Genomic DNA, 18168 nt, shown 5'->3' with positions numbered 1-18168 from the left:
CCAAAAATGTTATTTCGACAAAATTTAGTGCCGACCGGCAACAAAATATGCCGACCGGCAACAAACAGTGCCGACCGGCAATAAAAAGTGCCGATGGAATCAAAAACCAGCCGGTGACCTCTAGCCACTGCCGGTGGTGTGTGGGGATGCCTCACAAGACATTTCCTGCTCCTCCAAGGCAAAACACAAGTGTTTGGTGCAAAACCAGACACTAAACAGTCGAGTTCGGAGATCCTGAGGCAAGGCGCGCGAGCCGAGACCTCCGGGAACTCCAAACGAACACAAACATGGATAATCACCGAGTGTTCGAAGCGGTGACGTCCAAGTCTTAAGGACGGTCAAAAATGGGGTGTCTACAGGTTGGCATCGCAAAGGAAGCACAATCATTTGCTAGCACTTGACCCAAGATTGGTGAGAAGCCAATCAAACCAACCAAAAGTAGAAAAAATAGGACAATGACACAGCAAAAACAAACAATCAACATTTTCACCAGGGGCAACCTCATAGTCATTGCTCAGACCAGAACATCATCATACAGCAGCAGGCCAAATAGACAGAATAACAACATACATCAGCAGCATATAGCAGGAGTATATAGCAGGCCAAAACAGTAGCATACAACAACAGACTAAACAACAGCATGAAGGTTTGCAATCTCAGAGCATAATCATACAGCAGCTGGCCTCCTATGCCATTACCACCTTTCACTTGCCTCAAGTTTGCCACAATAGCATGCACTAAGAAATTCACTCCTTTAACATTTGACTTAACCCATATCCAGTCTGCCAGGCAGAACACAACACAAATATCAACCCCAGCAGTAGCCTTAACCTACACAAAATCAACCCATTATGCATAATCTAACCTGCTGCAAGTTATACACAATATCATTGACTGAGTAAATAAAAGAGGGGTTAGAAGTTCTGACCCAGAATGCAACCTTGATCTTGATAGAATCACACAGCCCTTCAAAATCCACCAGTGAACCTTAAAAATGCTTTCATTTCTCTACTTCCAAATAGACCAAAGCACCGCCAATGGTATGACTTTCTAGATGGCCAACTCCTTGTTTTTGAGTTTAAACCCAACCTACCACTGTAACAGACCAGACACTGATCCAGGCATTACCCAAGATACACCCCACCAACTGATAATATTAGACCAAATCCTCCAAATAAAAGGGCAAAATAGAAGCACATGATTTACATCTTCCACTTTATTCCTACAGAAAATACAATTTACAGCTGAAGCATCACTAAGGACACCAAGTCTCTGAAGATAGCTGGCTGTCTTGATCCTCTCTTTCTATGCTAACCATCCAAAATACTGCACCTTAGGTGGAGCCACATTCTTCCATATGAACCCTGCTAAGTTGCTAGCAGCTTCAGAAGATGATTCACTCCACTTATAGGTAGAAGCAACAATAAAAACACCAGAATTATCTGCATTCCATTTTAATCTGTCCACTATTCCTTCCCTAAGAGCAGGTGCATTAAGAGCAAAGATTTATTCTACTTGGCTTAGAAGAACAAAGATTTATTTAGCAAGAGAACCCAAAAAAAAAAAAAAAAAACTCACAATAGTAATGATATAATAAAAGAGACGTCAATAGATATGGGGAAAAACAAAAAATTGGATTGTGATTTAATAAGTTTTACCACTAATTCTTAGTGGTATTGTGGGGAATAAGATTGGGTATAATGTCATAACTTGTCCAACAATATTGAGAAATGTAAGAATAATTGTTAAAATTGTATACCTTTGTGCTGTTGGTGTTGAAAAATGAACTTTATTCAAAAGAAAGACTAAATGTAATTAGGACTGTAGATCTGCATTTGAATATTCAATCATTATTGGTAAGGAAAAAATAAAATAAAAATAGACGACAAAAAGTGTACATAGTTGAAATATATATTTCAACATATATTTTTTTTTCTTTTAAATACCTATACATGTAATTGCACAGGCAATAGTTCAGTATTGATAGAGCAAAAATAGATGCTAGCACTATATAAAACATTTTGTACATTTTACATACTAGAACAATTCTTCCAAATTTAGTTTTACAAGGCTTTTCTACTTAACACAATAGAAGCTATAGAAAATCTTCTCCTGTCACTACTTTTTTTGCTTTCTCTGAAAGCTCTCAACTGCCTTTCTTCAATTACACAACACACCACAGATTACACATTTATTATTCTAATTTTTCTGCTAAATAATCAGGGAGGGTTTTATTTTTTCAAAAAAAGAAAAGAAAAATAGAAGATTGTCTTTCCAAAGATTCCAAACTATGTCTTAACACAAGTAGCTTACTAACCATTTCTTTCAGTTAACCACATATGCTTGTTGGGATGAATGTGTGCATCTAAGCATGCACCAATTCATAGTCTATCTCATAACATTTTCAAGTCCATACATCATCCTTACAATTTTATTAGTTTCATAATGCTCCTTTCCCTATCTATGAGAAATATTTTACTCTCTAATCTTGTATGAAAAATTTTGAGAAGGTGTTATAGCGATCATTATCCATATCCTTTTGACATTTAATTTCTATTTTGTAGAAGTTTATGATTGCTCGTCAAATTTTGAAAATATAGGTAGATAATGGATATTATTAAACTGTAAAAAATTCAAGGAGTGTAGGGATGTTCAACCAAGTTATTCCAAAGAATTTGGCCAGAGTCATATACTTGTATGAAGGATGTTAACATACATTCATTAAATAGGTCATGGGAAATTCAATAATTGAACTACCAATTACAAGCCTTGATATCTAGAAGTGATGAACGTACGAAATCAGTCTTAGAGAAGAAAAAAATAGACCTTCATTACCAATGTTTCCACCTCAAACCTAGAATGCTGGTAAGAACATGAAATATCGGCAATCTGTAATGCCCCAAAATGAATATGACAAACCCATCTCATTTGCAGAAATAAGATTGAAACAACTTACTTTCATTCATCAGAGTTAACATACAAAAGGTGACACATGCGATATATATTTATAAATGTCCTATCCTGAATCTATAGCATAGGAATGGCAACGGGGCGGGGCGGGGCGGGGCGGGGCAGGGCGAGGCTGGGGATCACACTCCTTGTCCCCGATCCCCAACGGTGGAAATTCCCCCGTCCCTGGTCCCGATACCCTACAGGGAACCTATATCTGCCCCTGCCCCTGCCCCTGCCCCTGCCCCTGCCCCTGCCCTTGCCCCCGCCTTCGCCCCCTAACGGGGATCGGGTTTCCTCGACCCCGAAAATTCCCGGCCAAAAAAAAAATTAGGTCCAACAGATCTGTTCATCATCAACAACAATAACAACATAGAGAGAGAGATATGTTCATCATTATCATACAGATCTGTTCATTATCATCATCACCATTAATAGATCTGATGAACTCAAATGTAAAAAAAAAAAAAAAAAATCAGATCTAACAGATCTGTTCATCATCATCATCATCATCATCAACAACAACAACATAGAAAGAGAGAGATCTGTTTATCATCATCATTATCAACAACAACATAGAAAGAGAGAGAGAGAGAGAGATCTGATACTTAAATCTAATATATATATATATATATATAACAAATAGAGAGAGAGAGAGGAAAAATTCCAGATCTAGGGCGAGGGCCGCGACAGAGATCAGCGAAGCTTGGCCTCAAGGCCGGATGGTGTCACTGCTGGATCGGAAAAGCTTGGTCGGATGGTGTCACTGCAACTGCCACAAACAGTGGTGATGGTGGCGGTGATTCGGCAAGCTTGGCCTCACTGCCGTTGGAGAAGAAAAAGAGACGATGGAGTTGTGGTGGCTCAATCGGTAGTTGAAAATAGTGACAGAGGTCTGGGAAAGTGAACTCAGATCTCGACGGTGATAAGAGGAGGGAGATCGGTAGTGATGGGAGGATGGAGATTGGCGGACGGTTTTAGAGAGAGAGAGAGAGAGAGAGAGAGAGAGAGAGAGACAGACAGACATATGAGAGGCGGTGATGAGGTGAGTATGAGGTGCTGTTGTGTGAGTGAAAGGGTTGGTTTACATATATATATATAGAGGGATAAAATGGTAATATTACTTCGGGGAAATTCGGGGTCGAGGACGGGGTCGGGGACGGGCTGAGGCTTGAATACTGATCACCGTCCCCGGCTCGAAATTGATTGGGGATTCAATTTTTAATACCATCCCGGCCCTATGGAGGGTAATTTTCGCTGAAAACTCGCTCAAATCGGGGTCGGGAGATCGGGTCCCCATCGGGCCGGGTTTAAATTGCCATCCCTACTACAACATGTGTTACTAGTAATCAAAAGATGAGTTGAACAGATATTTAAATGCCCTAACAGCTTACATCTTTCCAAGTTATTCCTTGGTTACAACAAAATGAGTCTAGCTCAATATAGTTAAAGCCATTGGCTATACAAATTAAATACAACAAAAATGAGCCCTTGCTCTAAGTCTTTCCAAGCTACTGTCTAGGCGGAGGCATGTACAAGCACCTGAAAATAGTTTTTCCCAATAGGGTGAACCAAAACCCAGTAGAAACAATCTAACACTATATTTGAATTTTAACAAAGATATAAGCATAAAATGCATGTTTAATAACCATTATAGAATCAATCAGATCTTACAAGATCATAATATGCCAAACTCTTTTATTCCAGTTCGTCTTATCTCAATTTCATTCGTATCAATTCATTTCACCTCAATTCATGAGTCACGTTCATTATTATTCGGATAACTCAGCTGAGACTACAACTCAGTGATTCTCAAGCATACATAATCAATACACAATACTTCAATTTGCCATTTTACAAAAATTTCATCCGCGGGAATCAGCACCCATGTATATGCGCGGTTTTCGGGACTTACACTCAGGACACACAGGCCAACTTAATTGGAGTCCATCCCCTTTATCCTCCCTCATATGGAGTATATCCCCTTTCTTCTCCCAAATATCATACATATACAATGTATTCACTGCAAGAAAATGGGGAATTAGCGGCGTTTTTAAAACGCCGCAATAGGCTAGAAAAACGCCGCAAAAAGAATAAACGACGTTTATAAAATTCGTCGATGATGCGGCCGTCGTTGTATCTTTGTGACGTTTTAAAAACGCCGCTAAAAACTTTAAACGACGTTTTCTAAAACACCTTTAATTCTCTTAACAACTGTTAACTATGCCCGTTAGAGGAGTTATCTCTGACGTAATCATGACGACATTTTGCGACGTTTTTCTTAAAAACGTCGCCATTTCTGTCATTTAAAAAAAAAATTGAAAAATCATAATTAATGATCTTTTTGACTTTTACTCAAACCAAACCTATATTATCCATCACCATTCTTAAAATATATAACATTAATGTGAATGAGCATTCATTTTTCAATTTTTCATAAAAATAAAAAAATAAAAAAAACCCTTAAAACACTATGATAATACAAATAATAATAATAATAATAATAATAATATTAAGTGTTCTCTCCAAATTCTCTGAAAATAACTTCATCCACTGCTCTCTTCAGCTTCATCAAGTCATCCATTATCTTCACCAAAATGATAATTCCATACCTAAATCATCCAATTCCATTAACACAACTTCAGTAAACTTGAATGACTGGAAAATCTACATACTCTTGCATACCATGTCAAGAAAGCTAGAAAGAAAAGAAATTATGAAATTTCGAAGTGCATGTAGAATAAAAAAAAAATTATTTATACATTGTATTCACAATATGCAATATAGATTGTGCACAAAATAAATAAAATAATAACAGAAGAAAAGATGAGAGCTGCAATAACCCTTGAAATGCAATTCAAACTATATGGTAAATTGATCTGTAAGTAGGTATAATACAGAATGATCATCATCACTGAGCACTTGGTATATGATGGAACTACTCAATGAGGAGTGAGAAATTGCAAAGGGAAGTACAAGTAAAAACTACGAAAAGATTTAATTACCTAAAAATAGTCTTCTTTTATCAACTACAAAATTCAGATTTATATAACATCAAAACAATAAGATCTACCACACAATACAATTTTCTTCGCATTTTCCTTAAAGGCCATAGAATCCTCCAAATGTTTCATTTTATTTTTCTAATAATAATGATAAAGTGTCCCATATTGCTCTCTATGTAATTCAAAAACACTTGAATATGGTTCCATTTTCAATCAATTCGTTCCAAACATTAAAAAGGTGCAAGAGAGATTGAATCATACCTCCCAAAGGTACAATGAATCGCCGAAAGAGAATTCGCGACGAAACAAAACCATAAGCATTCGGAAAGCAAATAGATAGTCACCTCCACCTAGGGTTTCTGCATTCCAAGATCAGAAGACACAGTTTATTGTTAATTTAGCTAATAATTTTATGATGAGATGTTCAAACAAGAAAAGGAACTAATAATACATCAAGTATAGGTGTCCTAATTGCATCCATACAACTCTAAAACCTACAAGAATTACCTATGACTTTATCTCTTATGTTTTCTCAACTCTAAAACCTTGTTTCTATGCCTTGGTAATTTATTCATTAGCTATAGGCCCAATTTAAAAAAGTTCCCGCCCAACTAACTTTATACATTTGGAGCAAATTTTTATTGACTAACAAAAATGAAGATTTCTTTTATCAACTATATTAAGGAATGAACATACATTAATTTAAAAACAGTACCTAAATGCTGATGAAGCTTTGGATCAATAACTTGGGTAACTGACGCCAAATTATTATGAACCTGCTCAAGAATCTCATTAGTAATAGGACAGAGAAATTGCTTAAACACTAAAAATGGAACAATTTTGACTAAATTTCTCAGAGCACAACAATTTACATCTTTAGAACAACCCTATTGGTACATAAGATGTTGTATATTAATTGTTTTCGCCATTATGTTCAACTAGATTATATTGAAAAATTAAAATTAAATCTTGAACAAGCAATATATAAAGTAGCAAGCTTTGTTTATCCATGGAATTGACAAGGCTACATAGAGAATTGGGCATAGAGCACAAGTACTAAAAAACAAACCAAGAGCCCAAGTGATTTAAGTAGAGCAAAATACATGAGAATATTCACAAACTAAGAATCAGCCCCACAAACAATAGAGCTTCCAAAATCTGAGAAATTACCTTTAGAGTTGCCACCATCACCCAAAAATCAGATGAATTAGAATCAACATCAGCACGACTATCATTAATTATCCGCTGTAGATTTGAACCTGACATGTCAAACATGAGATAAAATTAACCATCTAATTATGTCCTACAGGTATGATTCACAATTAATTATAATAGGATGGAAGCTCCATAAGCCATATTTGCCAACTAAAAATTAAGAATTCTGCTCCTATAATATCAGGCTAAATTATAAAAATGTTACTTGCCCATAAAAATCAATTAAAAAGCATGCCCAAAAAAAATTCACATTTCCCTATCATCTTCAAGCGCAAAGCAGACTGCATAATGCACACAAAGATGCTCATTGCATACTTTGAATGCACTTGGGGGGTTTGAAAATCTTTATCTGCCACATATTACAATTATGATTGAAAACCCAAAGCTTCTTGATGATTGGACAAAACACAAGAACAATCGAATTTAAATAGAATAAAAAACTGTAAGGTTAGGGGACACTTATTGGAGGCAAACTTACTAAACCAACTGAAAAAACAATGGTAGAAAAATATTTGATGAACCATGAGAGAAATGAGTAGTACTCAAGGTAGAATATAAACACAATTCCTTATCATTGCAACTGTAAAAAAGTAGGATTTATTCAAATAAGTTTAATTCTCATATTTATCCATAATCTATAAGTTCAAAATACCAAGACTTGGCCAAGTGACAGCTATTTTTCTCAATACTGGATTCCGCCCTAAGAGTGCTGATTGTCTATAGAAACAATGCAACAGGTTCACAATGACAGAGGTTAGCATATAATATCTTCACCATGCCTCAACAACTATGCACGAATTTCTTCACACTAGTATCGCTCCGAATAAATTAGACAACATCCCTTAGCAGCAAGTTACAGCTTAGTCCAGTGTCCAGGTGGCATTACAGGTGATGACATGCCAACAGGCAGAGAGAACAAACCAACTCTTTTTTTGGTAAGTAGAACAAACCAACTCAACTCAAGTGGGTTTAGGTTTGTTTCAAAAATTGTATTTTTGTGATGTAGATGAATATATAAAATTGAAGAGGAATTTAGACCTTAAAATATTAATCTATGCCAGCGATCACCTTCCTTTCTCCAAGTCTTGACAACAGCTATGTGAAATATAAGGCACCAAATACAACACAGGTGTAGTTCTTTAACAAACAAGAGAATGAGCAAATGAGAAAAAAGGGAATACGAAAAATCAAACTAATGCAAGTGCAATCAGTCTAATAATCTACAACCACTATGTGTTTTGGGATTGACCAATACAAGAAGACATCAATTGATTTATTCTAACAAGACTGTCATAATATCAGTGCCATAATATTTTTCCAAGGGAAATGCTAAAAACAGCGTTGGAAAACATGTATAAAGTGCATTTAAATTTGTAAAGAATGAATAAAAATATGTAAAAGTGATTTGGGATATTTAAAATGTATGTTGGGATTATAAATATTTTGGCATTATGTAGTTCTTATTACAAAACCATTTGAAGTTTAGAGTTTTCTTTTGTGTTAGGCAAGATTAATATTAGTTTCTCTAGTTTTTTTTTTTTGGAACCTCATTGGCATGGGCCATCATAACGATAGAGACAGAGATAATATCCTTTCAGATTGGCAGAAAATACTACACTGACGAAAGTTTATTTTACAGTAAAGTTCCATCATCATTTTTATTTTTTGATGTTTGGCTAAAAATTGAAAGGTAAAAAAAAAAATAACAAAAGTTTTCCATTGACACATTTTATCAAACATTTGACATGCAAGGGAAATGGTACAATAAGAATCACAATATCAACAAGCTATTCCAACAAAAAAATCCATAAAAAAATTCATGTCAATAGGATAAGAATCAATCAACGAACTACTCACCAGGAAATACTACCCTCAACTACAAATCGGTCATCATCAATACGCATAGAAGAGTATCAACGAACTAGTTACCAACACCAATTTTAGAAACTGTTTTTGACATTTTTTATAAGGAAAATGTGATAGAGTGACAAAGATAATGATCAAAAACCAGAGAGAAAGGTCTAAATCTCATAGAGCAATGAAGAGAATTCATGAAATTCGATCGGAGAGATTGAGAGAGCAGATTTGATATTACCATAATAGCAGATCAGAGAGATAGAGAGAGCAAATCTGATCGAATAGAGAACAGATCTGAGAATAAGATCTACATCTCTACATCGTTGAGCTTGCTTCTACTCACTGTTGCTAACGATCCAGATCCAACGCTGCTTGCTTATCCTGTACATGATCAGAGACATTAACACGGCACTCAAAACCCTAGATAAATAGATTTAGAAAGAGAAAATACAAAACAAAATAAAAGAAACTAGAAATCAACTATAAATCGTTAGTTTAAGCCATGAAATTTTACAGATCTTATGTGAATGTAGCAAATCCATATCAGAAAATTCTAACCTTGAGCCCTAGATCGACTTAGATAAGAGGGATTCAAACGATATTACAGAGATACACTCAAATCAAGTACAGAACAAGAATTTCCAGATCATACAACCAAAGAATCGATGGAGATCGAAGATCCAAGGCCCTGATTTCTCTCTTTGCCCCTCTCCCTCCCTCCCTTCCTCCCTCCCTCCCTTCCTCCCTCCCTCTCTCTCAAAAGTCACGCCTCTGTTCTCTTCTTTTGATCAGAAACCTGCCTTTTCAATCACAAATAAACGTTATTTCACAGTTTTCTAATAACGGCGTGCAAAACGAGATAAAATAATTAAATTGGCTGAGAAGGTGAAAAATCATAAAAAATTTCACAACGTTTTTAAAAAACGCCAGGAAAAAAAATGTGGTTGTATCCTATTTTTCTTGTAGTGATTATAACACCATCATATTCAATGACAACCAACAACATAGGGAGAGAGAGATATGTTCATTATTATCATACAGATCTGTTCATCATCATCATCACCATTAACAGATCTGATGAGCTCAAATGTAAAAAGAAAAAAAGATCATACACCCATAACAGATCACACAGGCCAACATGTGTTACTAGTAATCAAAAGATGAAAATTGGAGTAAAAAGCATAGGTCAACATGACCCAGATTCACCAAGGTATTTATCCATTTTTCTCAAAACAATAAACATTTTCAATGTGTTAAATAAGTTACAGTGCTCGATGTAAATGGATGAGAAATTAGTTTCAATTCACCTAATTCTCATGCAATTTCTGCAACAATTTTCTTTACCAATAGCCCAAAATAGATATCACTAAATAGATAGATACTTTCCAATAAAGATATACTTTCCAAAATCTCAAGATGGGAGTGATAATGCATATCCAACTCCAACTTCAACTCCACCACCACCATCATCATCATCATCCTTTCAATTCCATAAAACCCACATCATTTTCATTTTTTCTTTACAAAATCAAATATTCACATTTCAGGGCAAAATCTCCTTTTCTTTATAAATTAATTCCAATGATAAAAATACATCATTTTACCACAACTCAACCACATTTACAATTCCACAGCCATTTTCAAGAACCCATTTGAAAATCTCTTTTTTGATTTCAAACCAAAACTCTAGATTTATTCAAAAATCTCCAATATCAAGATTTTTTAAAAAAGATAAATAACTAAGTTAAAAATCATACTAAAGTGTGAACAAATCCATACCTCAAAGACAAGGACAAAGATGAACAAGGGTTGAAACTCGACGAAACCGAAAATGAACTTTGTTCCGATCAAATGGAGGCTCTAGGTGAGCTCTACCTTTTTCTCCAAATGATAAGGGTTGAGAAACCACTAGATCAAGGTGTATTTGAGGTTTAAAGATGTTTTCTAGAGAGAGAGGAAGAAGATCTGAGTTTTTGGAATGTTTAGAGAGAGAGATGAAAAAGTGATTCAAAAAGTAATTTTTACAATCTGATATACACGCAGACCGCTTGAGCGACCAAATACAAAAAGAGAGACCACTTGAGTGAACCAAGTGACCGCTCGAATGCAAGAAATATCGCTCGAGCGAGGAATGCCACATTTCCAGTAGTTTTGTAGACCTATAAGAGTACTGGAAGTTCTCAAAGTTTGCTCGAGCGCAAAAAAGTTCACTCTAGCGAACAAGCCAAAAACTGGGCAGCAACAGTTTTGAAAAACTAGCTCCCTAACTTGTTTCATATGCAACCAAGACACTCCAATAACCAAACTCAACAAGAAATGAGACGAAAGAAGACATGAACAACCATCAAGACAAGGAACCCTGGATCCAAAACAATGAACGGGTCAGATCTAAACCAGAATCGTTATAACCTCTCCTCTTAAGGAATTTCATCCTCGAAATTTTAAAATCAACACAATAACCACTGTATTTAAATCAATTACAACAACTCATAATCGTGGCCCATCCAATGGTTATTCATTCTTATAACAAGGATAAACAAGGTTCTCAATACTAAATATACAATTCACTTTTTCAAAACATAAACAATGTTACCTTTGATCAACATAACAAGATTTTCATTACAAGTTTCAAAGATTAACAAAAAGGTCCAGATACGTCTCACGAACTTCCGCCTCCAGCTCCCAAGTCGCCTCCTCAACACTATGGTGTCTCCATAACACCTTTACTAATGGAATTGTCTTGCCTTACAAGACTTGGTCCTGTAAATCTAGGTCTCTAACTGATCTTTCCTCATATAAGGCATCCTCATCTATCTCTGACTCGGTCCAATCCAACACATGTGACGGATCCGACTCATACTTTCGAAGTATACAGATATTAAACATGTCATGAACCCCGAAAAGTTGTGGATGTAAGGCTAAACGATAAGCTACCTCCGCAATGCGCTCTAAGATCTCGAAAGGCCCAATAAATCTAAGAGACAACTTTCTACTCTTCCCAACCTTATCAAACCGCGTCTAGGTGATATTTTCAGGAAGACGTGATCTTTTACCTCAAATGATAACGGTCTTCTCCTACGGTCGGCATAATTTTTCTAACGACTCTAAGTTGAAACCAACCTCATACAAATAAATGCAACCTTCTTCGTTGTTTCCGAGACTAACTTAAGACCTAATATAGGTGCATCACCCACCATGGCCTAACATATAGGAGATCTATATGGTTGGCCATACAAGGCCTCAAATGGTACCATGGTAATACTCGCTTGAAAGCTATTGTTGTAGGCAAACTCTACTAAGAGCAAGTGTCTCTCCCACGACCCCTTATAGTTAAGAACATAACCCTGAAGCATATCCTCTAGGATCTGAATGGTACGCTCTGACTGCTCGTTAGTCTAAGGATGATAGGCGGTTCTAAATGTCAATCTAGTGCCCAAGGCATTCTATAGGCTCTGCCACAACTGAGCCTTGAAACACAGATCTCTATTCGAAACAATAGTCACTGGGACCCTATGAAGTTGAACTATGTCCCTAACGTATAGGTCAGGAAGATAATCTACCGAGTCACTCATGCGCATAGGTACAAAGTGTACTAACTTAGTTAACTGGTCGACTGTCACCCACATGACATCATTACCCCGTTGAGTCCTTGGAAGACCCACAACAAAATCCATCGTGACATGCTCCCACTTTCACTCAGCTATATGCAAGGGTTGCAACAAATCCACTGGCCTCTGATGTTTGGCCTTCACTTATTAACAAGTAAGACACCTCGATATAAACAAGGCTATGTCTCTCTTCATCCCCCTCCACCAAAACTAGAGACTAAGGTCGTGCTACATCTTTGTGCCTCCCGGATGTATTGTAAGGCATGAATAGTGGAACTCTCGGAGTACCTCCTCTCTACAAGACTCCGGCACGAAAAAACAGTCAAGATATCTAACACTAGAGTCAGAATGCACGTTCAAGCCCTTCTCTACCTTCCATCTAGATATCTTCTCCCGGATGGATTTACTTCATGATCACCTCGCTGTGCTTCCATAACTCGGCTCACAAGTGTAGGTTGTGCAACCATAGTAAACAAAGTTGTCGACTCAACAGACTCGCCAAGATGCAAGTCAAACTCGCCAATAGCGCCTAACATCTCCCATTCCTGGATGACAATACTAGCTACACTGCTAAAGGATTTTCTACTCAAGGCATCGATTAGTACATTAGCCTTCCCCAAATGATAATGTAACTTGAAATCGTAATCCTCCATAAACTCCATCCACCTTCTTTGCTTCAGATTTAAATCTTTATATGAAAACATATACTTCAAACTCTTATGATCGGAGAATACCTCAAACCTCTCACCATACAAGTAATGTCTCCAAATTTTCAAGACAAAGATCACTGCTGCTAGCTCTAAGTCATGTGTAGGATAGTTTCTCTCGTGTGTTTTCAATTGCCGTGAGCTATATGCTACTACCTTCCTGTAGCACGCGCCCGCGAGGGACCCCGCTACAGTTCGGACTCGATTTGTGTCACGGTTCTTAATCTTGAACCAAAGAGTCCAAATCTGGAAAATTGTTTTGAGAAAACAGATTTTTGAAAAGAAGTGCCAAACATGGACTGCTTTGCCAGATACAGAGTCGCCACCTAAATATTTTTTAAGGGGGAATTTAGGAAACCCTGACTCAGTGCTGAAGGCCACATGTCCGTCATCACCGGAGTTGTCTCGGCTCGGGAGCTAGGGTACGATTGGGGAAGGTCAGCTATGAGCACCCCCTTTCGCCCGGTCCGAAGACCGGCCTCTACTAACCATGATATCTGATTTTGAAAACGTTATGTGTTCTTATCCCGATTATTAGCCTAGAATTACTATGTTATGCGCACAGCAAACAATTATAGACTAGATTGCCTAATTTGGAAACAAACATTGCATATCCGTTTGCTTTGAAAAGCGCTTTGGAATTTGCTACTCGCAAGTAGGCTAAAACATGGATTTCAACGAGTTTTTCCAACTCAAACAATCCAACCTTCACCCACGGGCATTCAAACAGTTTATCTCATATAAGCACTTAGCCACATGGTAAGCACATTATCATGGCAACATTCACACGCATGCAATATGCTAAAGCAAAAATACTTACATCGTACTCCGTGCCAAAACAACAAACTAGTTAGCAAACATGCATGTCCTAGTTCATGTCAAGTTGACTAATGCAACACATGCAAGATGCAATTTAGAGTAGGCTCGGCTAACCTAAACATGGCATGTGAAATGCAACCAATTGATGCACGTATTCAATTTGGAATTTGAAATACAAATGCAGTTAGCATGATGTACCGAGCCCTGTGTATGTAGGACAGATGTATGAATGCACGCATGCATTGCATAAGGTATGCTAATTTTAAATATGCCCTAGTCTACCATCATAAGCAGGTAAATAAAAGGGAAGAAAGACATGGGATTGGAAGACATACACCCCACTCACACACACTTATTACAGATTTGCCCTCGCTCGGAGGGTACAAATAAATATTACAGTCCGAATAACAAATAAATTAATTATTACAGAATTTCTACTTAATTAATAGAAAGAATGCAAAATGAAGGAGAAAGATGGCCACAGCCTCCGCCTCGAGATGCGCGAATGATGCATGCTCGAACCTGCCTTGCCCGGAAAACCCGCACCATACCAAGGCTGTCTCTGCTTACACTGCCCTATCTCTCTGAAAAATTCCAAAATGCTGGGACAGGTTTATTGCATACTGCAGAGTACCACTGGCTGGGGGAACTTCCCACCGGTAGTGCATAATTTCCATCGGCTGCTTCTGGATTTATCGGCCATTCACCAATGGCTGGTCGGTACTGAATTCTGCCGGTCGGCAGAAACTTCCTGCAGGAGACAGTTTTGACAGCAACAGAGAACAGACAGTATATGGCATGGGATTTCAGGCACATGTGAGCATGGTCATGTTTCCCATCATGTGTCGAACTTAGGGGAACATGGCCCTCGATACTCGAGCCATCAATGGTGCATGATAGCCCAAGAGATCGAGCTTGCCATTTGATAAAAAAATGCATGCAACACACAAATGAGGACCAAGGCCTTATCATGTCGAAGTCAAAGGCCCCGGTGACCGAGAGTTAAGGCACGTTACATCACTTATAGTATGAATGCCCTTTAACCCTCACACTAGGTTTGACACCCCAAACCAAGCAATGCAATGCATGTTATGCAAACATGGCTCAAAATGCAACATGATATCAAGATGCAAGGCATACGAAGTGTTATGCAACTAGTATGGCAAGCATGCAATGTTAGGCATACAAGATGCAAATGCAATGTAAATATGGACAATTTAAGCAATAGAATCAACGCAATACCACACTTGATGAGACAATTATGCAATGGACATAAGACAAGCATGCAAGAGAGCCTTATGCCATAAAGGGGCAGGCCTTGATCCACCCCAAAACAGTGGCCAAAAAGTGCCTAAAAGGTGGACCAATACTCATGCTAACAAGCAAACCAATGGTCCTAAGGTTAAGGCACAAAAAGGAGGCACTTCACTCCTACCAACATGACCACTCATGGCATGACTTAGACAAGCCAAAACAGAAATTTAACATGCAAAAATGGACTCCAAAACCCATTAATATGGCAGCTAAAGTGGCTCCAAAGAGATGTATGCACCAAGGCTCATATGTAGGCATAAAAGGGCACACCCTCAAGGCATGAAAGAGGTCACACATGCACACATATAAACATGATTCATGGACTGAAATGTGACCCTAAATGATGGCAAATCATGAGGATGGTCATAGCTATGCATCCTAGAGGTCAATATGCTCAAAGCTTACAAGCCAAAACACAAGGAGATGACACCAAACAAGGCAAGCATGATTGAAATGGATGGCCAATAGACCTCAAACATGATAAAATAATGCCAACACCTTCATGGAACTAAGCCAACACATGCAAGAATCATGGCCTAAACACAAGATGCATTTCTAAGCCAAATGGAGGAATGTAAAGCAAGTATATTAAGCATGCAAATGGGTACAAATCCGGCCAAAAACAGAGATCACATATGACCCAAAACACCCAAAAAACTTCTGAAATGGGGCCAAAAATGATCAAGCATGCATGTTACCCTTTTAAGCTAAAATGCAAGGAAACAAGACAATGAAGGGAGAGGGGTGTCCCTCCCCTATGCAAGACTTCAAACCACCTTCCTCACCACTGAAAATCCACTGGTTTTCAGTGGTGAGAGGACCAAAACACTTAAGCAAACAAGGCCTTACCAAAGAGGCAACAAAAAAGGCCAAATAAGGCCTAAGAGGGTGAGTTTGAACTCAAACCATAAAAGACTCTTAATGAAAGTTCTTAAGCATGAAAATATAAGCCTTTTTTATGTTATGCACAAAAGCTAAATCAACAAGTAGGATAGGTAAAAAGCTAGTGCAAGTTTGGGGAAACTAAAGTAAAATGCTCACCTTTGAAGCACACTTTAAGAACAGCCAAGGCAGCCCTCTTCTTTTGATCAAAAATAGCCCAAAAACTCAAGAATCAACCCTCAAAGTCCTCAATCTCGGAGCAAGGTGTAATAGTGTGTGTATTGGTGCAAAAGTAAGGTAAAATCACACTTTTAGGCCAAGAAACATACACAAGGGAGGAGAGAGAGGGAAATATAGAGATAGGGTGTATCTATATGTGTAAGCTCTGGTTTTACCTTCAAAGTCTCTAACCTAGAACAAGGAGAAGACCCCTTCTCTTATAGAAGTCCCTCTTGCAAAGCTTATACAACAAGCTTGCTTAGAGGGAAATCCCAGCTATCACAGCTGGCACAAAATATCTACATAAAGTAGATGAACAGTGGTCGGCTGCCCAAAAATGTCATTTTGACAAAATTTAGTGCCGACCGGCAACAAATAGTGCCGACCGGCAACAAAAAGTGCCGATGGCATCAAAAACCAGCCGGTGACCTCTAGCCACTGCCGGTGGTGTGTGGGGGTGCCTCACAAGGCATTCCCTGCCCCTCCAAGGCAAAACACAAGTGTTTGGTGCAAAACCAGACACAAAATGGTCAAGTTCGGAGATCCTGAGGCAGGGCGCGTAGTCGAGATCCCCGGGAACTCCAAACGAACACAAACATGGATAATCACCGAGTGTTCAAACGGTGACGTTCGCGTCTTGAGGACGGTCAAAAATGGGGTGTCTACACTTCCCCTCTTGTGTCAAGACACAACCCAAACCTTCCCTAGACGAATCACAATACACTGAATAACCTAAACCCCACTCTGGAATAATCAACATTGGAGCAATGGTAAGTCTAACCTTAAGTTCTTGAAACGATTTCTCACAAGTCTCACTCTATACAAACTTAATTTCCTTCATCGTTAATCTAGTCAACAGTGAGGTTAATCTAGAGAAATCCTTCATAAAACGACAATAATACACGACTAATCCCAAGAAACTCTAGATCTCAAAGGCATTCTTAGGTTGTTCCTAATCTTGTACTGCCTCAATCTTGAAAGAATCTACAGTTACTCCTTCCCCGGACACCACATGGCCTAAGAATTTCACTTCCTTAAACTAGAACTCACACTTCCCGAACTTAGTATACAATTTGTGGGCTCTAAGTAATTCAAGTACAACACGTAAGTGTTCATCGTGCTCATTCTCAGAGGGTGGTGAGTATATCAACATGTCATCAACAAAGACAACTACAAAATGGTCTAGGAACTCATGAAAGATCCGGTTCATCAAATCCATAAACAAAGCCGGTGCATTGGTTAACCTAAAAGGTATCACTAAGAACTCATAATGGTCATATCGCGTACAGAATGCCGTCTTCTAGATATCCTCATTCTTCACTCTTAATTTGTGATAGACCAATCTCAAGTCTATCTTAGAAAAGCAACAAGACCTCTTCAACTGGTCAAACAAGTAATCTATACGAGGTAATGGGTATTTGTTCTTAACAGTTACCCTGTTCAACTTTCGATAATCAATACAAAGTTGCAATGTGCCAGCCTTCTTCTTGGCAAAGAGAGCCAGTGCTCCCTAAGGTGAAGTACTAGGGTGGATAAAGCCCTTATCTAGTAATTCTTGGAGTTGAATCTTCAGCTCACTCAACTCGGTAAGTG

General features: G+C 38.0%; 1 non-coding gene across 3 annotated transcripts; it reads right to left on the bottom strand.

Moving 5' to 3' along the window:
- Positions 1-5282: 5282 nt before the first annotated feature.
- LOC114306041 (uncharacterized) lies at positions 5283-9988 on the bottom strand. 3 transcript variants are annotated; one of them, XR_003644544.2, is made up of 6 exons: positions 9585-9988; positions 8208-9407; positions 7125-7213; positions 6670-6730; positions 6216-6313; positions 5283-5561 (listed from the first exon to the last, which is right to left on the bottom strand). It is a non-coding gene; the product is annotated as an uncharacterized LOC114306041 (transcript). The 3 variants fall into 3 exon arrangements; XR_003644543.2 differs by having other exon boundaries at positions 5294-5561; positions 8208-9988; XR_003644545.2 differs by having other exon boundaries at positions 5294-5561; positions 9265-9988.
- Between the last annotated feature and the right edge of the window lie 8180 nt (positions 9989-18168).

The sequence above is a fragment of the Camellia sinensis genome, chromosome 10 (assembly GCF_055761805.1).
Source record: "Camellia sinensis isolate YWXY chromosome 10, ASM5576180v1, whole genome shotgun sequence".
Taxonomy (NCBI): Eukaryota; Viridiplantae; Streptophyta; class Magnoliopsida; order Ericales; family Theaceae; genus Camellia; species Camellia sinensis.
The sequence above is the reverse complement of the archived record's forward strand: the minus strand, read 5'-3'. Positions and strand labels throughout refer to the sequence as shown.